Below are 26,743 nucleotides of genomic sequence, written 5' to 3' on the forward strand. Positions count from 1 at the left end.
AGTAGAAAACCAGAGTGCCAAAAACTTGCATAAAACTGATTAAAACTTGTAAGCCCTATGTGCACCAGGTGTGAAATCTAGATGCAATGTGCCTTATGTTACCACCTGTGCTCATCTTATTCCGGCCAAAAAAATATCCTGTGCAGGTGTACAGGAGGAGGAGGAGGAGGAGGAGGAGGAGGAAGGTAACGGTGCTTCAGAGCCAGGGGGGAAAGGGGCAGCTTTGGCTGAGGCTTTCCCAGCAAGGCTGCAGTCAGAGAGCACTCAGCTGCACAGCAGAGGGTGGCCAGCTCTGTGTGCACAGATCTCTGCAGATGTGGACACCAAGGAAATGCTTTTTGCCAGCTCAGTGTCTCCCTGTGCTGCTGCTGCTCCATCTGCACGTGGTGGCACGTGCCACCTGCAGGATTTCCTGTGATTAATAAAAGGATCAATTAGACAGAGTCTTTCAGAGTTATCATAATCACCACATTTATGGGCTGATCCTGACATTTCTTTTTCTTTCCACTTTTCTCCTTTCTGCTGCAGAAGTAGCTGAAGAATCCTGATGAGATGGGAATGACAGTAATTAAAGCCTTACCTGCACCCAGTGGGTAAAGTTCAAACCCAAATGAGAGGGGTTTGGATAGAGAAGGAATGAATTTCATTGGTGATCCTGGTTTCTCAGTTTCTATGGAGCACCAGGTCCACCAGGGAAGTGCTGCTTGCTCCATGAATACCTGGTGTTTCTTCTGCATCATCCCAAAATTCATTAAAACTATGGATGAGACTTCAGAAGACTTTTCTTGGACCTGCTGCATTATTTCCTGTGTAGGAAACGTGTCATTTACATCCCTCTCATTCAGCTGAGAGAGGTTCTGAGCAACACTTCCCCACAGTGACCTGCATCCCTCCTCTGCAGCTTTGGGAAGGTGGGGCATCCAAGGCAGGGGGAGAGACACACTTGGAGCATTTGCAAGACTTTGTTATTCAAAACACAGTTTGAAAATGGCTCTAGGAATTTAATTAGAAACTTCCATTAGGAGATTAGATGACTAGAACAAAGAAAACCAGTGAAAAGGCTTCTTATTAAAACCAGTAGCACTGCAGAATATTGATAATATAACAAAGGAATGAGTGGATATGCATAGCAAATTATTAAAGGTTACAGATAAATGTCCAAAAGTTGCTTAGTTTCTGGTTATCCCAGTATATACAGAAGCCACTGAGACAAGATGACATATGGTCCCTGTCCCTGCAGAACTCAGGGGCTGAGGAAAGCCAGAGGTATTTGAGCACAAAGCTCAGCAGTGCTGGGTGTTACCTGTTTGCATCTTTTCAGCTCTAGTGTGTAAATGAAGCATGAACAAACACACACAAGTCCACAGGTTGCAGCAAGGATTTTAGCCCCAGAGATCAGTAAATGTAAACTCCTCTGATAAAGAATCATGCCTGGACAAAGGTGAGTTTATGCCTGGAAAAGGACTGGAGCAAGAAGAGTCTCACAGTGCTGTGACACTGCAGAATCCCTAAATACCATCACTGGGCAATGTCAGCTCAGATGAGTCCAAGTCCTAGAAATTTCAGCCAAGAGAACTCTCTGGGAAGAATCCTTGGGCTGGGAATAAAAAAAAAATCAATAAAATACTTAAGATCAAACCTGGATATAATTTGAATAAGTTCACCTTTCTAGGACTCAGATGAGTTGTTGCCTTTTGTGGTAAATACTTAGAGTTTACTCACAACAGTTCTGCTGTTTCCATCCAAGACTGGTTCATGTTCACAGTAACCATTCAACCACAAGTTCCTGTGGTTCTGCCCTCTACAACCATCTGATCTGTGCCCAGTTTTATAGTTTATACAACTCAGAGTCCAGTCCTATTTAAATCAGTCTTTATGATACAGACTGGCCCACTTTTGAATCCACACTTCAGATTTTCAAGACTCAGCCAAGAGCAGTCAACGTGTTTGTAGCATGTATGGAACAAATGTCTGGGGTGCAAAGCATCTTCCTTTTCAAATCCTCAGTGCCAGATTTTCCCACCCTTTAAGTGCTGGTGATGTCTGCACAACAATGCAATCCTGAGCTTGCCCAGGGCCCCTCACCATGTTGATGTAGGTGTGTTGCTGTCAGTACCCCAGTTAGGTCATGCAGAGTTTGATCAGATATATTTGAGTGATACTTCAGAAAATATAGTGATGAACTGTAATTTTCAATAATGTCTTGCTTACCAACTGTATCCAGAGTCCATTTCTATGAGCACTGATAAATATGCACTCTATTGCTCCTTGGGAAAAAAACCCTTTAAGTAATCAAGACAAAACCAGTTCATCATTAGCCACACACTGCCTGTCTCAGCCCTTAGCCTTCCCAGAACCAAAGACCCTCCCATCTTTCCCCCATTCCAGCAGACTCCAGTGATCCAGCACCAACTGCCTTGTGTAACTGGCACACAAAGATTTACAGGGACAAGTTTCCTCTTTGTTAACACAAGACAGAATTTTAGTGGTTACCAGTTACTAAAAGGTTAATAAATTTGAATATTTCCAAGAAAAAGTAAGGGTATTAGAAGATGAACAGATAGCTAGATGGATGACTGTAAAATACTAGAAAATTGCTGATTGCTTTGCTAAAGGGCAGAGGCAAATTACAATCATTGTCTTTTGTTCTTGTGAACCCAAGGCTTTTTTTTTTTTTTTTTGTAGTCAAGTTATTTTAAAATGAACCATACAAGAAACTGTGGTGTCCTAGGAAAAAGGGAATATTACCCAGGACATTTAAATGGGTCAAGAAACCAACCTGAAACAATGCTGAAACACCCCAATATGTTTGTGCATTTCACAGGTTTCCCAGAGTCTGGAAAAATGCTAGAAGACATGTCTTTTTAGCAGTATTGCAGTATCTTAAGGTCAATGATATGGTGAACACAAGCTTCCTCCCTTTGAACACAGAAAGGGAATTGCACAGCTACTGCAAGACAGAACCTTGTCTAGTTCAGTAGTACAAAGATTAAAAATCAACTCTTGTACGGTACTTGCTGGTAAAACTAGAAGGGATTACCTGCTTAGAAAAGCAAGGAATAAGGAGGAGAAGTATGTAATGGTGGCAGAACAGCTCGAAAAGAGATCCTGTTTGGTACTTATAATGTTTCCATAATAATTATTACTGTCCTGCTGAAGCAAACCAACCCCTCAAATCCAACCACCACAAGCTCTCCACCTTTTCAAAAGCCTGTGATGGCTCCCTAAAAAAATCTTTTGGTTGTACTGTGACTATTCCTGTCAGAAACTTGGAAGGAGAAACAAACTTTATGTCTGAGGAAAATTTCAGCCCCCTCCAGGCTCTGAGGCTGTCACACAGGGAGAGGACAGTCGCCTCAGCTGGATGCCCACAGCAGTTGTTAGTGTCTCATCCTACCAGCAATCTGGACCAGAATACCTTTTTATTTCATTCCACCCTCGTTTTGGCAAGAGGAATGATTGAATCATTGATGACAGTGATCTCATGAAAGAGAACAATAATTCATGGGAGCACCACCCCATTCTGGCTGTGGCTGAGAGCTCCCCTGGTTTGTGAAGCTCAGCAAAGGAAGGTTAACTTTGTCAGGGGCCCTTCCTAAACTCCTGCTCCAGCAGCAGCCTGGCAGCAGCAGTGGGCAGAGCCAGGGCAGCAGCCTGGGAGGGCTCTCCTGGCACCATTCCCAGGGATGACAGTCACTGGCAGCCTGCTCCAGAACCCAGGGGTCACCCTGGAGACAGCTGGAATCAGCAGCTTTGGGCATCTCTCGGGCCCCTTTCTCCTTTAGGCAAGAGTTCCTTGGAACTTCACTCGAAATAACTCTAGTATTCCCCCTACCACACAATATCTGCTTTAAACTTATGTTTATATGGTAATATTTAAATTATAAAGCACTAGCCTTTCACCTTTAGGTTCCTGACTGGATTCAAACCCTCCTCCTGTGGGAAATGAGTTTGGTGGCCTAAGCTGAGTCTCGAGTAGACAAAAGTCCTTATCTCTAAACTCCAAACATAATTCAGCACAACATGGCATGATTGGAAGTCCCTGCTCAGGAAAAGACAAGGAATGAGCTTGTGTCAAAAGTAAATTACCTAAGTAATCAAATCAATACTGAATTCAAAGTGAAAATATCAAAATTATCAGGTGGTGCTGCGGAGGCTACAAAATTGCTGTTTAGCACAATGTTTTCCAGCTATATTCGAAATGAGAAATGTCATTTAGAGCAGATAAACTACAAAAAATGAGGTCAAAGCTGCAAAGAAGCATAAGCTGAGAACCTTAATAAATTAAAAAATTTCCTTGAATAGCACCTTATCTCCCCAGGAAGAACACAGACGGTCTGGAACTGCACATCTTCCCTACTCCCAAGTACAACAACCATGATATTCATCTCAGATACTTTCAAAGATGGCTGAGCATGGGGTAGAAATATCATTTAGAGTTGAGTCCTTAGCAAATTTGATGAGTTTAAAATCGGACATTGCACGTCCAAAATACCTACAGATGAACTATCATATCCTTATGCTAAAAGAAATTCAAGAAAATACAAAAAAGTACAGTTCTACTCTCGGGTTGGAGGGGATAAAAAGGTGTAACAGGCTATGAACCTCCTCACCTGATGATGAAAAAAGCAAAACAAAGTAGATCTTACCCGTGTTGTGATAGTTAAACCACCTCCTGGTCAAGTTAACATGACATTAGATATTCACTCCATCCCTGGGTGCTTGCTTTCCAGTCTCTACCCTTTACTCACCACAAAATGGATGACATTTATGTTTCAGAATGGCATCACTTGTCCAACTTTGAATTACTGATCCTAAAAATATCAGTTATTATTTGAAGGATTGTTTGAGCACTCTATTTTTTTTTTTTTTAAATCAGCATCACTGTTTAGTGCAACGTACACAAGGGGTTGAGTGGGGGAGTGATGGTGGAAAGAAATCAAACCTGGCTTGAAGAGCTCAGAGTTTGCAATACCCTGCCCATACAAACAAGCTTCTATCGCAGTTATAGACAGCAGAAATAAAAGGGAGCTTTTTGGCTCACAGCTATAAAAAAAAAATTATCATAGTGATGAAGTTCCTCAGCCATCAACAGAGCTGTGATAACGCTGTTTGATGATGATTTTCCCATGAATGTTAAACAGCCGCCACTGCGGAGGAAAAGGAGCTTATCTGCACCTAATACTGATCTCTAATTCCTGCCCTTCTTGAACCATCCATTTTCTAACAGCATTAACTGGCAAATTTACATCCCATCTTAATGCTGCTAAAGAGGACAGGAGATGAAGAGTAAATGACAGCAGTGTAATGAGGATGGCTTTTTTCTCCTTTCTCTTTAATGGCTGAAGATTTACACAATTGTCTGTAAGCTTATATAGAGAGCTTACCTGAACCTTTTGCCAGCATGGATTCAACTTACAGGAGCTTTTGTTAACTAAATACACATAAATATTTTTAAGGAGGTTTAATATTGTGACTTCAAAGAAAGCTAAAAGACAGGATGAGAAAAAATATTTTTTAGCATTTTGATTACGGATAAAAATTGCTAATATTTCTTTCTTAAGCAGATGCAGTTGTATTTCCAAAACACAAAAATCAGATTTTAATAAAAATTCTTTTCCCACTGAAAAACACTCGTCTTTTTTCTATCGTGCGGAAAAAAAGAATTTTTTTCCAGTTACAGAATTTTAGCTAAGAATTATCTCCAAAACTCAGAAATCAATGGTTATCCAAACCCATTATGTAGAGCTGTGTTTCAGATGTCACCCACAATATGGATTGCTTTCTGATCATGTCGCTTCCACTGGAATAGAAGGCACTGCCCTGCATGGCAGGAAGGAGGGTGAGAGTGGAATGTTCTCTTGCAGGGAACCACAGCAGCAATACTGGGCCAGAGTCAGTCAAAGTATTTTTATAGATCCAAATGACAATTTCAGTGGAAATTAGAACCAGCTCAAGATGTGTTGTTGATATTCAAAAGGCTCTTGGTCTGACTCAGGCTTTTGCTCAGATACAAAAGGCTAAATTTAATTAGCAAGAAATTGTTTTAAGATAGCCTTTTTTTTTTCCTATTCTTAATTTACTCCATATATATTATTTCTCCAGGGTGTGTAGGAAAGACTGAGGTTAAAAGGGAAAACATTGTTTAGAAATAGAAGGGTGGAGGCTCCAGATCCCATTCCATGAGTGTAACCCAGGGCAGCAGAGGTGTCTGGAAGCAATGCAAGGCAGGGGCACTGCTGTTTCTCAAAGCCTTTTGTTATAATCTATTAATTCTAATCTTCAGAATTTTCAGTGTTTTTTGATACACATTATTTCCATGTCAGGCATGCCTCAAGTATTTAATACCTACAAGATAAATAAGTATCTGTGCATGCATGCATGTCTGCACACACACACACATACCTAAGTTTAATATTAATATGTACATCAAGCATAATGAAACAAAAAAATTCTGTTTTATTCTTTCAGAACCATTGGTATACACTTACTCTCCCTCTCTCAGTGTAAGACTGTGGGGACAGATATTCCTGGGAGCACGTGCACCTCAGAATACAAACTTTCTTTACGCTGAGGATAATATTTGGCAGCCACATTTATAAAACATGCTTGTCTAAGACTCCAGAACCTACATTTTCAAAGGTGTGTAGGTTTCTAAACTGCTTTGCTCCCTTTGATTACTTTGGCATTGGTTTTGAGGACTTTAGGACCCGATGCAGGTAGAACACAAGACATCCAGCACAAAACACACAGGATTGATTACTGAATGATATACTTTGTCATTAGTCATAAATGAAAATTTGGGTTTCTGTCTTCTGTTCCTCTACATTAATGTCTTGGGACTAAGAGGATGATAAAGTAAGCTAGTTTCTAATCTCTCACTACTGTCCAAAAAATGTAAACCCTTTGAGCTCCAAGTCAATCTAGTCAGCCCTCAGCTCCAGCCTATTGACCATAACTTTCTTCTAACCTTTTAAAGACACTTTAATTACCTGCTATAAGTAGATCTCAGTGAGTGAAATAAAAGCAATACATACACAGGATAAGTAACAGGTTCATCTGAGTGCTTCTGTTTGTCGATCAATTCTGATTATAAACCAGATTTTTTTTCAAATAATTAACAGTTTTAAGTAGTAGTTTGCTATGGCCCAACACCACTTAAATTCCAGAGTCACTAAGGGAGTTGTCACATAGAATTCTCCACAGAAGAAGCAGAGAAGTCTGCATTTTGTGATGTACAGATCAAACCAATTTCAGAGGCTGGGAAGGTCTGTATAATCCTCTTTGGGTTTTGATATTCCTTTGAGCATCATCCAAGCCCTCACTACAGTTGGATTTTTGACAGATAGAGGTGTCCTGTCACAGACTTGTTTACCTCTTCCAAATAGGTCCCAAATTGAAGCACTTTTCCCGCCTTTCAAATATGAAATAACCACATCCCTATTAATCCAGCTATCTCCATGACATATTAGTACTCTCCAATCTAACATTCCTGGCAGCCCATCCTTCTACATTGCATAAAACTTCCTGAAATAACAAGGGCACAAAGGAAGAGGCCTAAGCTCAGAAGAAAATGAGAATCTTGATAGACAGCAGGATATAGATGTAGAGGGCACTGGAAAAGAATCTGGGAAAACCAACTGCCATTCATGTCTCACTATCTCTTCAAGGCTGGAATCACAGAAGTGTCTCACTAGAGCTAGATGAGAATTTTTTACAAAATGCTATTTCCAGGAAAAATAGCTTTTTTTCATAAGAATCAAAACTTTATGATTTTCTTGTAAAAACAGAATATATCCATCAGGCAGAAACTCCCTTTGAATAATTGGAGGAGGTTTGGGGTTTATTTTGTTTTCAAATAAACTGATTCATTTAAAATATCTGAATTACACTTCCCATAAATCCCTGCTGTATATTATGCTAAAAACCTCAGTTCAGTGTTAAACTGCATCATAGAAAACATTTGTTTGGTCTAGTAAACTAAAATGGAGCATTTTAATATTTTTAAATTGTTTACATGGTTTATATCACACTGAACTAGGAACATCAAAACTTCATCATGGCAGATATTTCTGTTTTGAGGCAATTCCTCCACCCACACTCACAAACTTAGATCCAATATAAAATTGGTTTAAAGTTGGGTGGATGGCAAGAAGGCCAAAGCCGAGGTCAGCATGGAAGTGTTTCCAATGACCAATTTTCAGTTTGCTTCCCACCATAAATAAATTGCATGAAAGAAAGAAAACTAGTGAAGCAACTGTACATGTCCACCTACAGTGCACATTTGAAATGAGATTAAAAGATGAAATACAATCAAAATATCAAAAAATTTCACTGTCTCCTCATGCTGCAGCACGTACCATCAGAATCACTGCTGGAAATGCAGAATGCCAAGGGTAGCAAAACTCTACCTTGCTATAAACTGCAGATGTTTTTGTGTGCATATAACAAACATTTTAGCATAACAGGACATGGCAAAGATGGGCCTTCAACTGTACTTCACAAAATATTCTCTCCCGGGCTGCATGTTTGGGAAGAGTGAGGACAAGTTAAAAATGGAGGGAAAAAATACAGTCAGAAATTAGAGGTTCATAGAGAAAAAGTAGACAAACCCTTACAACCACTAAAAAACAAGAAAAAGCCTTAAATGCCATCCAAATTGCTTGAATGCATCATGAAGCTCCATATCCTGTTAACACTAAGCCTTACAGAGAGATATAGGAAATGTGATGTAGCATAACTCTGCATTTAATCAAGGTGAATCCCTCTCTGATGATTATCAAGTGAGGATGGATTTCTTGCTCCACTCTGTCCTTATACGTGGAGAAAGATACTGTGAATGATAACATCTAAAAGCATAATCAGAAAAAGAGATTATGTTAACTCTTGATTAAGAAGTTTCTTTGTACTAGAGAAACAAACAAATTGAAGGCTTTAAAAATCAAAGGGCAATTTAATGTTGCAGTTCTACACAAAACCAAAAGGACTAATAAAGAACTGCCTCCCCTTGTTGCAGGTGGATCACAGGACTCTCACTGCTCCCAACATGTCAGCAGTGGCTTCCTGCTGCCATCACCTTATACCAGCCCTGGGAATACATGACTGACCAGCCTTATCTTCAGAACTGGGTTATAGACTCTCTGTGTTAGCTTTATTATGGTGCCTGATAGAAGAAACGTGCAATGTGGCTGTTGTTGCTGGAAGAAAACATTCAACGTATCTGCTTAAGCAAGGTCTGTTATTTATTTGTGATGTTTGTGCCCTACCACCTATCTGGAACACCAAGCCAGAGATCCCTCCCAGCCTGCAATGGTACTAGATTGTATAAGAGAAATGGATTTTATTTGGCAGAAAAAAAATAAGCTAAATATAGAATGAACAGTCTGCATCAAAGAGCCTTAAATCAGGAATCAGAACCATAAAAATGCCAATATGCTTGACTGAACTGAAAATTGCTTCTCACATAAAGGCTGTTCTGGGGAATGTCTGGAGCTATAGTACTGAGAAAGCCATGAACAACTGGATTCTGCTGTAGTAGGAAACGTTTCTGACCACAATGCAACCAGGAAGGGATTTGCAGGTGGGAGATAACAGTGACTGTCCCATAGTTCACACAACTCTGCAAGGACATGGCAAGATTACCCTGCACAAAGTGGGCAGTTCATCTCAGGTATCACCCTGATCTTTGTCTCTCTTTCCTTCCCACACCCTGGCTCAGAGATGAGGATGTGGATGTCCAGAAAGCTCAGTACCATCAGCTTCACTGTTTGTCATTTGATACAGCCTTAATATGCCCCAGAAATCTTCATGATCCTCGTGTGGCCACCCTTCTACAGTGTGTTAAGATATCTGCTCTGCCTTATTTTGCAAACTGATGTATTAATTTCAGTCAATGTGACTTGGAAATAGAAGAAAAAGAAGACAGAGGGAGTTGTGCTAAAGAGTGACTTCATATCTAACCACTCAATCCTGGGCATCCAGACATGGTCAAATGGATGGAAGCTGTGAGCAGGAAGCACAACAAAAGATTGGAGCAAATATTAACCAGTCTCAGTTAATTTTTTACACACAAAACCCACAGTGTTTTGCTTGTAGCTGCAAACCTACATTCATTTTTGTGAATGTGTCAAATTATGATGCTTATAATGGAGTGTTGTGAATTCAGCCTCTGCAAAATATCACCAATGGCATTTTTAGTGGTCCTGTTTGAAAATGTGACCCTTAGAGACTTGATGAATAAAATTAGTCAACTCTGTAACTTTAAAATAGCTCTTTTCTAATTAAAGTGTGATGAAGCTTTCAGCCTATCTAGCTGGGGATGCAGAGTGCACGAGCAAACCAATTAGAGATAGTGGCAAAAACAAAATGGTGTCACAAAAAGATTTACCACATCAGTCCCTCCAGTAGCTGCACCATTTCTGCTGATAAAGGTGAAACAACAGCTCCTGCTGCAGCTGAGGCTGAAGCTAATGTTAAGCTGACAAATCAACTTTTAGAGTCTTGGGAGATTCAGCAGAGCTATCAAGAGGCACAAAGGCTACTAATGCTTATGTCATACTTCTCAACTCTCACATTTTACCCAGGAGACGCCAGATTTTTTTGGCTTAAAAATTTTTTGATTTTTGTATTCTCTTGGGCAAAAAATCAAAGAGGCCCATTAATTCAGTGAGAATTTCACATATCTCGCTGTTTGATTTTTTTTTTCCACGAGACTCACACTGTTTGAGGTTGAGAAGTATGCTCTACTTTGATAATGACACCCTGAAGGATAGCACTGGTAGAAGGATGAACACACAGCAAAATCCCAGCTGCTGCCATTCAGTGCAGACATTCAGGACATGTCAGTGCTTGAATTCAGGTGGTGAGACCACCACTGCCCTTGTGGGATGTGTACACAGCAAGACACAAATTCAGCTGGTGTTTGACCCCACACAGCACAGGGAAGAGAACAGATTGGTCTGACTCCTGCAAGCCAGGATAGAGGCAGCAATAATCTGCCAGACATGTGCATGCCTCGTGCTAATCTGGTTCACCACCTCTTAGAGGACGTGATTACATGCTTACTTGAACAAATCTCCCTGCCTGTCTAGTGGTGAGCATTAGTGGCAACAGGAAGAAACAAACAGATATGATGCTACAAAAAGAAAAAGCAATGATTTTTGTGACAGACTTTCCTTATGTTGTTCCAGTATCTCATATCTCAAAGTACTGGGGGAGTGAAAATAACTTTTTGCAGAAGTTGAAGTTCTAGACAAAAGCCAAAAGCAAAGGAAGGTTAGGGGATGGAACAAGGTCTTGTGAGTAAAGAAATTCTCATGTTAGGTTCAAATTATGCTCCAAAAACCCCAAGAATACAGCTCTATTGTGGCCAAAAGCACGTGTGTTTGGGCACCTGAGGGCAGAATTACCAGATCTTCTGCAAACTGTGTGTTACCAAAACAACCCAGTGTACTCTGCACTTACATTCAATGATATTCCACGTGGCAGAATCTCAGTAGTGCAAGATGAATGGTAAAGATCTGGGAAAAGTACATGGCTCACACTTTAAAGATCTATATCCAGCTTCAAACAAATCTGTTCTCCTTTGCTTCAGTTACAGATAATTTTGTAAAGAAACAGTAAGTGCCTAGTAAATATATGTTATTCAGAATTTAAGGTGAACTATAAATTGAAATACAGATGCCAATTTTCAGGACTCAGTATCCCAGTGTCATTCTGGGATGATTCTGCGAAGTTCAGATTTGAAAGCTAATTCAAATTGTACTTGTGGCTCTTCAAAGCCATAGATTTATTTCAAGCTTAAGTGAAACATTATTATTATGAAGAAATAGTAATTAAAAGACTAAGTTAGCCAGAGGAATTGGGAAAAAATGTAAGACAAAGCCTAATTTTAAGATGTAGGTAAATATGGTAGAATGATGTCTAGTTAATTACATGCAGGAGAATAGAAATAATATGAGTTGTGTGCATGACATTACTGAAGGTAATAACATCCAGTAATACATCATAGATTAGATGAGATAAGGTGAAGAAGAGTAGACTCTTTTCAGGTGCAATCAGAAAAGGTTACAAGGAAGTAACCACCATGTATTTTACCATCTATGGATGTGACATGAGAACTCTAACTGCTTTAGGGAATAGTACAGGGGTGGTGGTTGAAATCCTGTAGAATTGCCACCCAGGTTTTCAGGGGTGGCAGAACAAAAACTGTCAGAAGATTTTCTGACTCATTGGATTAGCAATACTTGCAAAGGATGGTGAAAACACCTGCATTTGACACAAGATGATGGAATCACAGTGGGAGAGACCTTTGGAAACAGGGGACTGTATTGTGGAGCTGGTGTTGGAACAGGAACTAGAGGGGGAGAGTTCCTAAACTCTTAAAGACTCAGAAAAAAATGATACATTTCCCAGTCCAATATTTGATTTTCAGTCTGTAAAAAGTAGAGTAAAGATGTCAGAAGAAAATACTCCTAAATGTCCACTAGAAATATATTTCTAATTGGCCGAGGCCATTCTGCCTTTACAATGCTGATATCTGTGTTTCTGATTTTGTCCCACCTAAAACCTTTTCTAAACCCGTCATTTTTCAGCAGCACGTGCGAAACACAATCTGTTTTTTCCTGGGGCCAGCGTTTCTTTCTGGGCTGTGAAAGCCCAGCCCTGATACAAATCTCCATCTCTGTGTGGCTGCTGCATTAGTGATCACACGCCATGGCCTGTCTGCTGGGCGAGATTATGGGGATACTGCAGGCAGGGGGCAGGGGATCAGCCAGGATGTGTACAAACTTCAGATTGCTGGCTACACCCCTGACTGAAGCCCACATAAATTATGTCCACCACGTTCCCATCATTTATTTCTTTTGTCATTCCTTCAAAGAACTCGGTCACATTCTGTCTGACAGGATTTATTCTTGGTAAAACCATCGCTGATCTTCTTTTAATAACCCTTTCTCCGATAAATACCCGGGGCTTTCATCCCTAATGATTGATTCTCCTATCTTAACTTTCAGCAATATATCTGAGGATAGCTATTGAAAAGCAAGTTTCATCTGCCAAGGCAAGTATAAAGATGAACTCAGGTGGCTCTCTGCTTAAATGTCTGTGTATCTATTTATCATCTGTTAAGGTACAAACAGCTCATCATTACAACAACAACTACTGAAGATGAAAACGGGATCCTTCACTCAGTCAGCTCTAAAGCAGGAATCAAGTGTCTGGAAATAACAGTTTAACTTTTTTTGAACATGAAAAGGAAAAAGAAACCCTTTATCACAGATATTTTTTTCTGTCAGAAAACCATCTCCCACCCTGTCCCTCAATACATCTCTGCTACAGCTCACACATACATACTGAAAAATGGGACTAGTTTGCTCTAACACAGAATCCCAACTTTTATAGGTCCAGGGTACAGAAGATACTGGTTTAACTTATTTGATTGGTGAGATTTTATGATAAAACAGCAGGCACTAATTGAGGCTGTCATATATTCTAGTATTCGTGTTTCGTTGGTTACTGACAGCTTTATTTCCTATTTTTTTAAAACACAGAGAAATAAACCTTGGTCTCTGCCCCTACCAATGCAGGTTTGCTGCCTGTGCCCACTCTAGAACTCGCTGATGCAATTCCACGTGGGTGTTTTGTCTCTCTCACTGTCGCACTGAGGAAAAACTTCAGCTACTCTGGAACTCGGCTGCTGAAATTTTGACTGACACCATGCATGAAAATCACATTACCCTGGTTGTGAAAAACCTTCTCTGGCTACCTGTAAAGTACAGGATTATGTGTAAAGTCCTAGTTATTAACTTACAAGTCCTTAAATTGACTTGGGTTTGAATACCTCAGAGACATTCTGGAACCATACATCCCCAGTCGTTTCCTTTGGTCTCAGTCAATTGGATTAGTTCTTTTTGGCTGAAGACATTGAGCTACAGGGCATTTTTAGTGTTTGCTCGCTCCTCATGGAATTCATTAACCATGGAGGTCAGACTGGCTGACTCTTTAACATGCTCTAAATCTGAACTTAAGGTACATATTTTCAGATTGCTTATTAGGAAGTGTAGGAGTTATATGGTTCTCTCTATGAGGTTGCTATAGTCTTTTCACATAGGAACATAACCTTGAGTGCCAGTATTTGAGAGCCAGAATTAGTGTTGTCTCAGGGTTATTTTTGCTCTATGCACTGCAAGAAAAAAAAATCAATTTTTAGTATTGCAACTTTTCCCAATAACTTTGCAAGGATCTGCAGAGAAGACATGTGGCAGATGGAAACCCAATGCTTAGACAAGACATTCCTACTTTTAAAGCACAGTTGACAATATGATCTAGATCAATATTTCCAGGAAGCACAGCAGACAAAATAGGGAGCAACTGTCTTTTTAAGTTTTTTTTTTTTTTAAGTATTTCGTGCAAATATTATGAGCATTTGCTTTTAAGATATTTATAACTTTTCCTTTCTTCCTTTTCTCATCAGCACACACCCAGAGAAGCTTCCTTGGTTTTAGCTGGTCTGCACCACAGTAAATGAGCACTGAATTCAGCCATTAGATCAAATTAAGCTCTGATCTAAATAATTAATAAGACTAGATCAGATAATATTTTTACTGTAATAACAGGCATTGTTATGAATGCCTGTGTGGTGTGATGATACTTTCATTCCACTGCAGGTGGACACATTCCAAATTATAAAAGCAGAACAAACTTGAAAGGTTGACTAACAAGAGTCTAACGGGATTTGATTTGACCCTTCCCCTGTGTCCCAGGGATAAATCAGCTGCTATAGAGAGGATGATGCAATCAAAAGAGGGAGGCATGGATGCAGTTAATCCAGGAACGTGCTCCCTATATTGGTACAGCACGTATAAAGAACAATTCCCTATCAGCAGTGTATGAATAACTGTGTCTAGAGCTTGCATGCCAACAGTTATGTGTAGATGTCATCACTTTAAAAAATAAAAGCTGTTTCTATAGACATGCAAGACAGATTGGTGAATTTGCCTGGTTTAAATTAGGCTGAGTGGTTCATGATGGTGCAAGGAGAGGAAAGATATTTTAATAAAACCAGCCAAATCAAACCTTCCCTGCCCAATCGACTTCTCACAGAACAGGTTGACAGGGTATTAAAAGCTGTTCCATTGCATTCTGCCTGTGGAAAGGGTGCCTGGCATCTAGATTTAATAGAGCCCTAAATAGCTATAGATAATTTATTCTAGTTATAGCTTTAAGTTCTGTTTTTCAGAGAATATGAGTCTTACAAAAATGGTTTCCATGCAAATCAAAACCAGCTGAAAGCTTGCCAAGGCCAAGATGTAATTTAAGATGGCATTTAAGCTGCTCTGTCTTTTCTGTCTCTAGAGATATCATCATAAAATAAAAGAATTCATCAGGTAATGTTTTCTTCATTATTCAACTGCACAATTCTGAAGTGAAAAAGATAATTAGACATACAGGGCTGTCGACACATAGTTTATTAGGAGATTCTGATTAATTAGCTATGGTAAAAGGGTTTTATATAGTCATAATTAATTTATATTTCAAGAAAAAAGGCAAACAGACAGTACACAGATTTTAATATTTCTTTCCTCTGACAAATTTATCAAAGTAATTCTGAAGTTCTGTTGAACCTACTGCACTTCACTGTTGCTTTATAAAGTGGAAACAGACATCTAACAGCACAACTAATTCTGGCTTCCCTGGGAGTCATCTTAACACCCTCACATCAGTTTGAAAAATTCATTTTTTTCTCTGCTGAACCAGCAAGTGAAACAACTGTGAACTGCTCACCAAGACACACCCTGGTCTGAAATACATAGAATAAGCAATGCAAAATCTGGATGTAACACACAAATTGCCTTCTAAATTCTCGTATTTCCTTCTGCCCAACTGACCTGATCTACAGTAGGACTGAGGTCAAAAGCTGATTATTCTGTGCTTCCTTTACTTTTGCATGTTGTGTATTATCTAACAGAGCTGGACATATTCTCTCCAGGCATTGTCATGTTGTCTCCAGACTTGTGCTCACACTCAAACCCAACCTCCCCCCACAGACCTCACAGAGGACACACTTTGATTTAGGCTTTGGTCAGCACAGGAATGAGCCAACTCCTGCAGCAGGAGAAGGGAAGGATGAGACAAACTCAAGCAAAATCAAGCACAAAGAAGAAATGGAACTTGTTCAAACCATTTGGTACAGAAAAAAAACCCTCACTGATCTTTGAGATGATTTTTGAACTGCACCATTGTGTATTCAGGTTTATTAGCCATAGCACTTCTGTTCTGGGATATAAAGTTCCATTTTTTGTGAAACAAACCCATTATGAATTCCTGTTTGGATGTGAGGCTGGATGTAAAAGCACACATTCAATCACCAGAGACTGATCAGGGTTTGCAGGTCACTTATTCTGAGAGAGACTTAGTGGTAAAGTCTTCTCTTGGGGCCTTCATCAACAACCACTGGAGACAGCAGGAATCTCTCCAATATAATTTGGTTTAATCTTTTAAAAATGCTCAGGTGGCACTTCAGCTATGGGCAGAAAAAGAAGGACCGACAAAACCCCGTTTCTTCTCTTGTTTCAGTAAAAACCTTAGTGACAAAAAGTAGCTGAAAACTAAAGTGCAAGATTCCAGGTAATGTCCATTCCGTTTCTGGTTAAGCTTATTTAATGCAGTGCATTACTCAGAACGATTTGGAGCTATAAAAAATGTTACAATAGTGAAGATTCCTGAATAAATAATTCTCAATTAAGTGTTAGCACCTAATTATATTAACTTATAGTAATTACTGATTCAATTATGAAATTGAAGATTAACCTGAAAATGCAGGCTAGCTAATTTATTTTTATGATAGTTATACACCAATAGCACATGTAGTTGGGCTTCTCTAGGCACAAGCAAGGTAAGGGTTATTTTAACACTCTTTTAGATTGTCCTGCCACACTTGAAGAATATCTGACTGGAATACACACTGAATTGTGTCTGACACAGTGTTCTATTTGTTGTTCTATAGTCTCATGTATCTTGCACAGAAATAAGGGAAGAAATAGGCCTTGTTATTTATCATCTCTGTTTATGGTTGGGGGTTTTTTCAGTCAAAATTTGCATGGGACATTTTTTGTCTTATACTTACTTTTATAGTAAGTATAAGAAGAAAACATATTTCCTAATGCACTTGTGTTTGAGTTTTGTCTTGGGAACAAGAGAGTTTGAGAATGCTTTATGGTTCAAATTTGGATAGAGGGGAGAATGGGGTCAATTGTCACTCTAAATGACATCAGTTAAGTATTTAAGGAAAGCTTTTGATGTTCAGAACAGTGAGGAGTAAGATGAAGATGACAGAGTAAAGCTTCCTTTGGGTCTGAGAAGATGGACTAGATGAACTCCTTAAGCTCCTTCCAGATTGCAGATTTTATAGAAGTGTGTAAAATAAGACTTTTGGTGTTTTGATCTCTCATGTAATCTCATGATCACGTTTTCTTTCCACATTGTGTGACTAAGCAAAGAGTTTTACCACATATTTGTACTTTAAAATCACACCACTGAAAAAAAAAAATAGCAGCGTGCCTTGGAATCCTAAACAGGTGATTTCTCCCAATCCCAATTTTCAGTGACGATTTACTTATTGTGCTGGTTACAATAAACACCATGATTCTCAACTAGAGAGCTAACAAGCTGTATTTGTGAGTGGTGCATGGGAGAGGTAACAAAGCAGCAAAGATTACTTCACGTGTACAGATTATGTATTATTTGTTAGTGTGTCACTTCCAGTGCTCTTTCTTTTCCAAGTGAGAGTATAAAAAAACCTGTGATTAGCTCTGACGCTTTATGTGTTAGCTTTTACCCAGATAAATGTCAGATTTAGATAATCCTATAGGATCTGTGCTTCAAACACTCAGAAACATGACTCTGGAAGTTTAAGAAAATACATACATACATATTATTGAGATTAGTGCAGCAAACAGCACAGTCCTGCAATAATAATGGATGGGGCAGATTGAGTTTATCAACCATCTCCAAACATTTCCTATGTGAATTAGTGGAAACCAAGCATATGGGAAAGGGGAGTGGATTATTCAGTAAAGATGACTAATAAATATATCATTTCTCCCTAATCCATCTCTGTCCTAGCATGTTTTTTAAAATTTCAATCTCAAGTATATTTGTAACTTTCATGAAGATAAAATATAGTATATATGGCTTCCAAAAGTGACTGCTGTGGAAAATTTTTTTTATTCCAGTTCTTGGGCTTTTTCACAGGTAATTGGGTTTTCCCCTACCATTTCTTTTTGCTTATACATTTCCCATTTTAAATACCAAATATCTATAGGGCACTCAATTAAAAAAACATCATTATGAACACCAATGCTGTAAAATCAAAACATTTTTTTATTGTAAGAGGAGTTTCTAAAACTGATCAACTTTTTGGTCCATCACAAACTAAATATCTGTTAATTGTCTGCCAGCCCTACCAAGTATCATATTTATTAGGCATGCCATTCTTGGGAAGTGAACACTGCAGGGAAATGTTGTAACTAATCCTCAGGCATTCAAATCTTTTTCCAAAATTATTTTTGCTTTTGAATTTTGTCTTTTAAAACACAAAGTCGAGTGCACTATGACACTACTTCAAAGAAAGAATTTCTCTCTTGCAGAGCATGCAGGGACACAAATAATTTTAAGTGGATACTTACTGAGAGTTCTGCTGTATACCCAGATCTCACTTTTTTGTCACTTACCATGTTGCTATACAAGAAAGTGGAAACTTTCATTCCCCAGCAATCTGTGCTTTTGACTTGTTTTCCTCATCGGGTTGTCAAACTGCAAAAACATAAAGAATGTAAAGTCAATTTAAAAAAAGAAGTAAAAATTTTTGTAAAACCCCATTTGTGTTTTGAAGAAAGTCCAATTGTTTCACCTTTATACATAAACCTGTCACTACCCAACACAATGGAGGTAAGTGATATAGGAGCTCACTGTCTCTTTTCACTTCATGACTCAGGTACCAAATGTTTCAATTACTTCCAGTACACACTATATTATCTACATTGTCATAAACTAAATATTTTAAGAGTTCTTTACTGTTAAGAAGTTGGCAAATTGAAGGCATGGAGGTATCAAAGGAGAGGCAATCAAGCTTTGCAATACAAAACAGAATTTGTCACTGGATGTGTAGAAGGAGAAGTGTGAACAGCAAGGTTAACCCTGTACTCAAGTCTTCCCTTTCCCATTGTTGTTAAAATCTATTTCTTGCTGATGCTGAACTCACAAATGCAAAAATTACCCACCTGTCTGCCCACTCCACACAGCTGCAGAGACCTGGCTGCTGATCCAACCAGCTGCAAAATGCAGCAGCCAGTTAATGAAGGAATTCAAAGCACTCTTAGAAAAGGATGTTTAATTTGCCAAGTGTTGCCTGCAACTCCAAAGAGGCATCTATTCTTTGGAACTCTTGGTTAACAGCATTGGATTCACTTTGGGAACCTCAATGGGCAGGCCAGGCAGCTTTAGTATTTCTGAGTTGCATCAAGGGCCTGATACAAACCAGCCTGGTTTTGATTCCTACACCAAAACAGACTGACTAGAAAAACCAACCTCACTGGTACCTACACCTGCAAACCTTAAAAAAAAATCCACTCAGAAATCCACATCAGACAGACTTCTGCTGTTTACACACAGTTCACTATTTTCATAGAAAATATGGGACTGGGGCTTCCTGACACTTTGAGACACGTGAAACTAAAGAATTTGGAGTGGGAACACTAAATTGAGAATTTAGAGTACTCAGCGCTGATGTAATTGGGCCCTCATCAAAACATTGATTTCCCCAGCAAAAAAAAAGAAACAGAGAAATGCTGTGCAGTTTTGAAGGGAAAAAAAAGGATGAAGAAAATATATTGGGTACTTACAACACAAATGATGGGCTGTTAAGAGATAAGGGATGGTATAGATGATGCCTCCATCTTTTAAATTACATCCTTCTCTTGGAAACAAGCTCTGTGTAAACTGCAAATAGGCAAGACAACACTTAATGAGAAAAGAATAGGATTCTGTTTATTCTAAGTTGCACATCTAATTTTTTAACAATGTTACAAACCCAAAGCTTTTGGAAAATTACTATTGAAAAATGAGGTATAATAAAACTATAGTTAAAATGTGCTAAATTATGATGATCTGCCTGACACTTTCATGTAGAAGCAAGAAGAAATATTTTCCAAAATGCACGTTGATTTACCCCCATTAATTCCTTTTTTTTAAAACAAATAATCCATCCTGAAGTGTTTGTTTCCAATCTAAAGGCCATTTAAGATATCGAAAGTGCAGTCACTTAACAGTGTGTGTTCAGCAGACTCTTTCATCCCCCCAAATATACACACACCAATTACCTTTCCTTTTGCACTGACTCTGCTATCCCAAAGCATCCCGATGTACTTTGCAAATATAATTAACAATATGGCCTGTCAATGTCCACTGTTGACATGAAACTGCTGGTTCTGAAACCATCAGCACTTGGCAACACTGTGTAAATGTTTAAACCAAAAGTGAAGAATTGCTTATCAGTCCAGGGGGCAAATATAACCACTGAACTTGGAATTTGATTGGGATTAAGCCCTGGGGTTTACAACCCTGCTCCTATTATTGCATTCCCATGGAACCTTGATGGTTAGCACCCTTTAGCTGTGCAATGGATAATAGTGCTTGACTGGGAGACTGCATCAGAAGGAAGGGTGCTACACCATGAATAAGCCTGGGTTTGGTTTGGTTTTGTTGGGCTTTTTTTAATGAAGAGGGTTCAAATATATTTTTCTAAAGTACCTCTTTGGTGTAGTGGGAAGGGCAGCACTTTTGGGGTAGGGGTAGGTAGGCTGGTTGCAGCAGCTACAGCATCTGGAAGCTGTTCACACTCTGTCCTTTCTGATGTCCCCCCTTTCAAGGGATTATCAGGCAGCAGCTCCAGGCAGTGCTCTGGGTATCAGCTGGCATATTCCTGACATGCTGCCTACACTCAAAGGAGTTGATTATTGTACAGGGAGTGACACATTGGAAGGATCTCAGGCTGGTTACTCAGGCTGTCCATCCAGCCTGGTGCCCTGGCAGCCCAACAAGGACTATCCCAGGACATATTAAAACACAGCACAAGGCAGTACAGCTGGAATACATAATGACTTTATGGTTCATGAATTGTGCTTTATGAAACAATAAATTGTGTTTACTTCCCCTGGTTATAAAAGAGGATGGGAGAATTCCTAGGGTGTTCCAAAAATGTAAAACAGGATCAGCAGTAAAAGATGTGGAAGCAGCAGCGTTTCCCTGAGAAGCAGCCAACTTAGAAGTGGAATATGGATTAGTGTCATCAGGAGCAGCAGCAAGAGCTGCACAGGCAGCCTGATGGGGCACTTTCTTTGCACATCATTCTGAGGCTCTACAGCTGAGCCACTCAGAAAATCACAGCTGAAAAATTTTGTCCAGAACTATCAAGCAGATTTGCACCTTCTCTACACTCTGAATTTTACAGGTTGCTGAATAAAGATGAACGAATATCTTATGTAGCAGGTGTAATTTCGATATTCAGAAAAGAAAAAAGTAGCTCCACTACCATAAACAGTAAAGGCATGAACTAGAGTTTGATGTGCCATACAGGGTCTTTGCAGAAGTCTGTAATCTCTTGTCAGATGAGGAAAATAAAAGCTCTTTTTAAACAATTCAGTCAATCTCTTCTTCAATTTTTTTTTTTTATTTGCAAAAACGGCAGCTGGGAAGTCTCTAACGTGCTCTGATATAACAAGGAAAAACTCAATGGATTTTCTTCTTTAACATGTCATTTTGAGATTATTTAAACACTCTCATTAATTATAAACTAACACAAAATATGCTAGAAGTCAGTCTTCCCCCCTAATTCAGAAGTAGCATTTATTTCAGCCTCTATCTTTTCCTGACTATAGTCAACAAGCCTTCAGGGAGCTTGTGAATCTACTTCTCTTAGTCAAAACTGGCTGTCAAGCTCAAAAGTTATGAAGGCATAGACTGACAATCTGACTGCAAGCACCATTTTTCTTTGAAAATACAGAAGACCAACCAATATTTATATTTGGAGTTTTTCAAGTGGCAAAAATATTTAAACTCCAAAAGCTCAATAATGTATTTTGTCAATTTTTGAGAAAATTCTGAGTTTTTGTAACCCAGATTTAGACCACCTGACCAGGTTCAGTTTCAAAAAATATTTTTCAAGTCTGGGTTTACTTTCTATGATGTCTCAAGGCAGGAATCTGAAATTACAAGTACCAGAAGTGACAGCACACTTTTGAAAACATAAGCTTCTGTTTCCATAGCACAGAAAGTTATTTTTCTTACTGACTTTTGGACACAAAAAAGCTTTATTTATTCACCCCACATACTCAGAACCACCTGACCAGTTTCTTTGCTCTTGTCCAGATTGAGTTGGTTTTTCACAATGTCTTTATTTTGGTCACTTAAGTTTGCTCCTACATATATTTTGTGTTCTTATTAACATTCTAAAGAAGCTGAAGAATTCAAAGTAATAAGTAAGCTTTCCAATATGAATATCTATAGTATTTACCATTATAACATTAGCTTCAGAAGACCTTCATGCTACCTAAAGAGTTGATAATTCTTTGTTTTGCAAAGACTCCTTGCCTTGACATTGAAAACTTTCTTGTGTTCTTCTGCTGAAGGTGAAATAGGCCTGCCCACAATGAACACAGCTCTGCAAGAACTTAAGGTAATGATACAGTAAAACACTTTTTTTGTTCACAGACTGTCCATTCCATGGGGTAACACAACCCCACAGCTTTTACTACCAAGCACACACCAGGAGCACGTGAAAAATAAGACAATTCCTGATTTTAATACAAAAGAACGACTCTAACCAGATATTCTTTTACCCCAGTAGGTTATTCCTTTATGCCATCAGGAAACAAAGCAAACTTTTTATCCCCATCCTACAGATGGGAACGAGCACTGAGGGAGCAAGATCAAATGACCCATCAAATCTATAGGGGATACCAACATCACAAGCAGAGCTTGGAACCTCCAAATCAGTTCTTAGACTACTGGCCAGTGGCCCCAAATGGTGATCATGCAAATAGTCAAATTGACCACGCAGTCAAAATAACGATGCATTTAAATGAGTCAATTTGTGATTATAATGACAAGTTTAATTTGTATTCTGTGTGCATAATAAAATTTAGAACTGCCCAAAATATGTGTCTCACAGTAGATTGCAATGTTTAATTTCCTGACACTCTGTAGGTGTTAGGGAAGGGTTACTGTGATCCCTATGTCTTTTAATATGCCCTGAAGATAAGTGAATCAAGATGAAAAAAATCCAAGAACCATAGGCAATCTCATAATCCATACTCTTTGTGCTGTTCATTTCCTAAGGACTGTTCTATATGGGGGAAATTATCCATGTTCTATGTATACTATGGCAGAAGACATTTATTTTCCATCTGCTACATTTCCCCCTCTCCAAATTGTACTCCCTCTGTTGGTATAAGGAAAATGGTCATTTGTCCTTGAAGAGAAAAGTATAGTAAACATCTGAATTTATATATTTCATCCCATATTTTTTAGCAAAATACACAAAAAAATCAAAATAATTATTGTAGACTCTTAAAAATGAATTAGGCCTTGACAGTTAGCTACCTCATTCTGTTCTAAAATTCAAGAAACTCTGAGAAAATCTCTTTTTTTATACAATCTTTTGGATGTGTCATTTGCCATTTATATTTGATGGCCTTAAGGAAAAAAAAAGTTACAAAAAGGTATTAATGCAAGTAGATAATAAAGCTGCATTCTATAAATCTATAGCAGCTTACAGTAATCATTAAAGCATGCAAAACTCTTTCATCTATTCAAAAATATGCAGTGCACAGAATGCCTGCTAAGGTGCATGACAAGTCAGAGTTAAATATATATTAATAAATGAATTAGCTTCATAAATAATAGCCATAATGACATTTTAGGAGACAATAAGTCTGAGGATTGTCAGAAAATGGTTGATGTATGAGCTTCACGTCTCAGTGATTCTTCAAAATGAATAGGCTTTGCGAGATAGTTCAGACCCACGACCAGCCTATTTCCTTGAATAATTTACTTGTTGTCAATTTGTACAGCCACATTACACATGCAAATTGTGCTGCCTGTGCAAACACCACTTGGAGATGATAAAAACAAATTTACGAAGGCTATAGAGGAAGGATTTATTTCACTTTCTCGCCCAGGTCAAGCAATACATGTATCTGACGATTGTGTGTACCCAATTTTGTTGTAATTATATCAGCAAATTATTCTTTATAATCTTATTATTTTTAGCAGTCTCCTTGTGCTTGGGATAATTAGCTTTCTTCACTCAGTGTAAAAACAATTCAACTTGCCAGCTAGGCAGGGCACAGCTCCATTATCTGTTTTGGGTTTAAATTTATTCCCTATATTCTTGGACACTTTGTGTAAATTAAAAATTTCATAGTCCCTAATACTGTACACGCTGTTCATTCAGTGATGAATTAAGGTCCCTAAACCTCTACGTTTGCTATTAGATATCTCACCCACTTTATATGTTAATCTGTGCTAATGAATTCCACAACCCCTAGCCACAGCGAGATGACTAAAATTATTACCACTTACAGAGATATGCCTTTTTCATTTAAAGTTCAATTCAAATTGCTCCCATAAACAGTCTGCCACACAAAGATACCTCCTTTAAAGAAGAGTTACTTACCTGTAAGTAGAGTTCTCGGAAGGTAGCACTATCTTTGGATACACATTCCTCAGCCACGTGACCTCTGGTTTGTGGCAGGGGGAGTGGATCCATCCCTTGATAGTTAAGACTTTTTCCTCAAGGCACTTCATTACCTCTGCAGCTCCTGTGCCCCCAGGGTTATTTGTACCACAGCCTGGCAACACAAGCACCCCTCACTTTTGGAAGGCCCTGGACCAGGGGGAAGAGCAGAGAGGCTCCTTGGAGGGGTGGTGTTGGTGGAACAACTACACAGCAGCTTTGTGCTGAGTGAATCTCAAGTAACTGCCTCCTTCCCTCTCCGGATTGCTACCTGGGAGCCTGGCATTCATGGGAGAACAGCAAAGCCAGGGAAACAAAACCACAGAAGGCCACACAAAACACCTGGCACGGTCTTATGTGTGTGCAGCAGGACAGGAGTCACCCAGGTGTCACCTGCCCAGGGTGCAGCTCCTCGCCCTTCGCAGAGAGCCCGGCTACACAACCCAAATTCTACTTCTCCCCAAGGAAAACCACATAAATGTTACAGTTTCCCTGCAATACCCTCTGCTGAGCGATTGTGTTTCAAACCAGTAGAGGGCATTGGCAGACACAGAGACTAAACAGGTTCGCTACAGGAGCTTGGAAAGTCAGCTGTTATTTATAGAGATCAAACAATAGCACACTTCAAATACAGCACAAAGTATCAAAACTAACCCTTCAAAGTTAATCAACGCAAAACATAACTAAAACGATCGAGATTCTTACAAGACTTTCCAATTATATGGACCTTTATTGCAGTACAAATACTAAACTAATTAATTTTATCTAATATCCTTGAAAAGTAGTTAAAATAGTGCTGTTTGTTTCACAAACTAAAGCAAGGAGAGGTTAAGTGCCTTGCCCTAGCTCCAGATCCGAGTGCCTCGTGATGGGACTCCCAGCTTAAGAGTCACTATTGTGCTTCTAAATAACACCAATTAATACACAAAGAAAAACTCTCTCAGAGATTAAGAAAACTGCTTTCTGACTCTTTTTGTGTAAAAACAGTCGGATGACATTCCATTTATTGATATGGCAGAAGGGTGTTTCTCCTCTATTGCCAGAGAAAAGTATCCAAGATCCCAATCCAGTATATGGACTTTGTGTTCATCACCACAAAATTGGGACTGATGTGTTTGGATCTCTGAAATTTGTCCCACACTGGGTGAGGACCCTGACACTGGGCTGATGTGAACGTTGTGGGGAATTATGGCTGCAGGTCCCATAAAACATATCCTGCACTCAAAGTAACAAATGTAATTGCAGCAACACAGGGGTCAGGTCAGAAAACACAACAGTGCCCACATCCCAAGGGGATGAATAAACTGGGATCCAGTTAAAAGAAGGTAAGGGTGTGTGGGTACATCTGCAACAGCTCAGTTATCCTTTTGCCTTCTGCAAAAAACTTATTCCAAGAAGCCAGAGAACCTACAGAGTTTATGCTTGGAATAGATATAGGTGATGAAAACTCTCTTCTACCTGTGAGTCACTAAAATTGAAAATATCTTCTTCATTCCTCACAGGAAGCCTGTGGCAAGAATAATAACTGAGTACAGATCTTCCAAGCTTCAATGGGGAATTTTGGACAAAAGCTCCTACTTCCTCCCTGAATGCTGTGTCCTAGGGCTTTAGAGATGCCTTTTTCTGAAGAGTAGACAAAGCAACTTGCTCATGGGCTGCTGGTGCTTAAAACCACAGACATTTCTTTCTGTTTCTATGGTCAGAATTTTCATCAAAATGCAAACCTCAGAGGAGCAAGGACATTGTAAATGGGGCTATGACAATATCCTCAGTAAAAGTCGGGGCTTGATACTGAATTATTCAGTTGTGTACTTCTCTCAAACAAGAAAATTGAGGAACATCTGAGCAGATCTGCTTAGATCTTATATGGCAGAGCATGTGGAAAAAATGCCCTCTGTAAACCTTTTAATTGAGTTTAAATGTTCATTTGAGTATAATTATTTTAAAGGA

General features: G+C 39.0%; 1 long non-coding RNA gene across 1 annotated transcript; it reads right to left on the minus strand.

Moving 5' to 3' along the window:
• LOC113978603 lies at positions 1–26,091 on the minus strand. The gene is made up of 5 exons (XR_003537620.1): positions 24,734–26,091; positions 19,902–19,998; positions 19,281–19,331; positions 18,732–18,813; positions 1–412 (listed from the first exon to the last, which is right to left on the minus strand). It is a non-coding gene; the product is annotated as an uncharacterized LOC113978603 (long non-coding RNA).
• Positions 26,092–26,743: the final 652 nt, after the last annotated feature.

Source organism: Neopelma chrysocephalum, unplaced genomic scaffold (assembly GCF_003984885.1).
Source record: "Neopelma chrysocephalum unplaced genomic scaffold, ASM398488v2 Primary Assembly neopelma1_347, whole genome shotgun sequence".
NCBI classification, from domain to species: domain Eukaryota; kingdom Metazoa; phylum Chordata; class Aves; order Passeriformes; family Pipridae; genus Neopelma; species Neopelma chrysocephalum.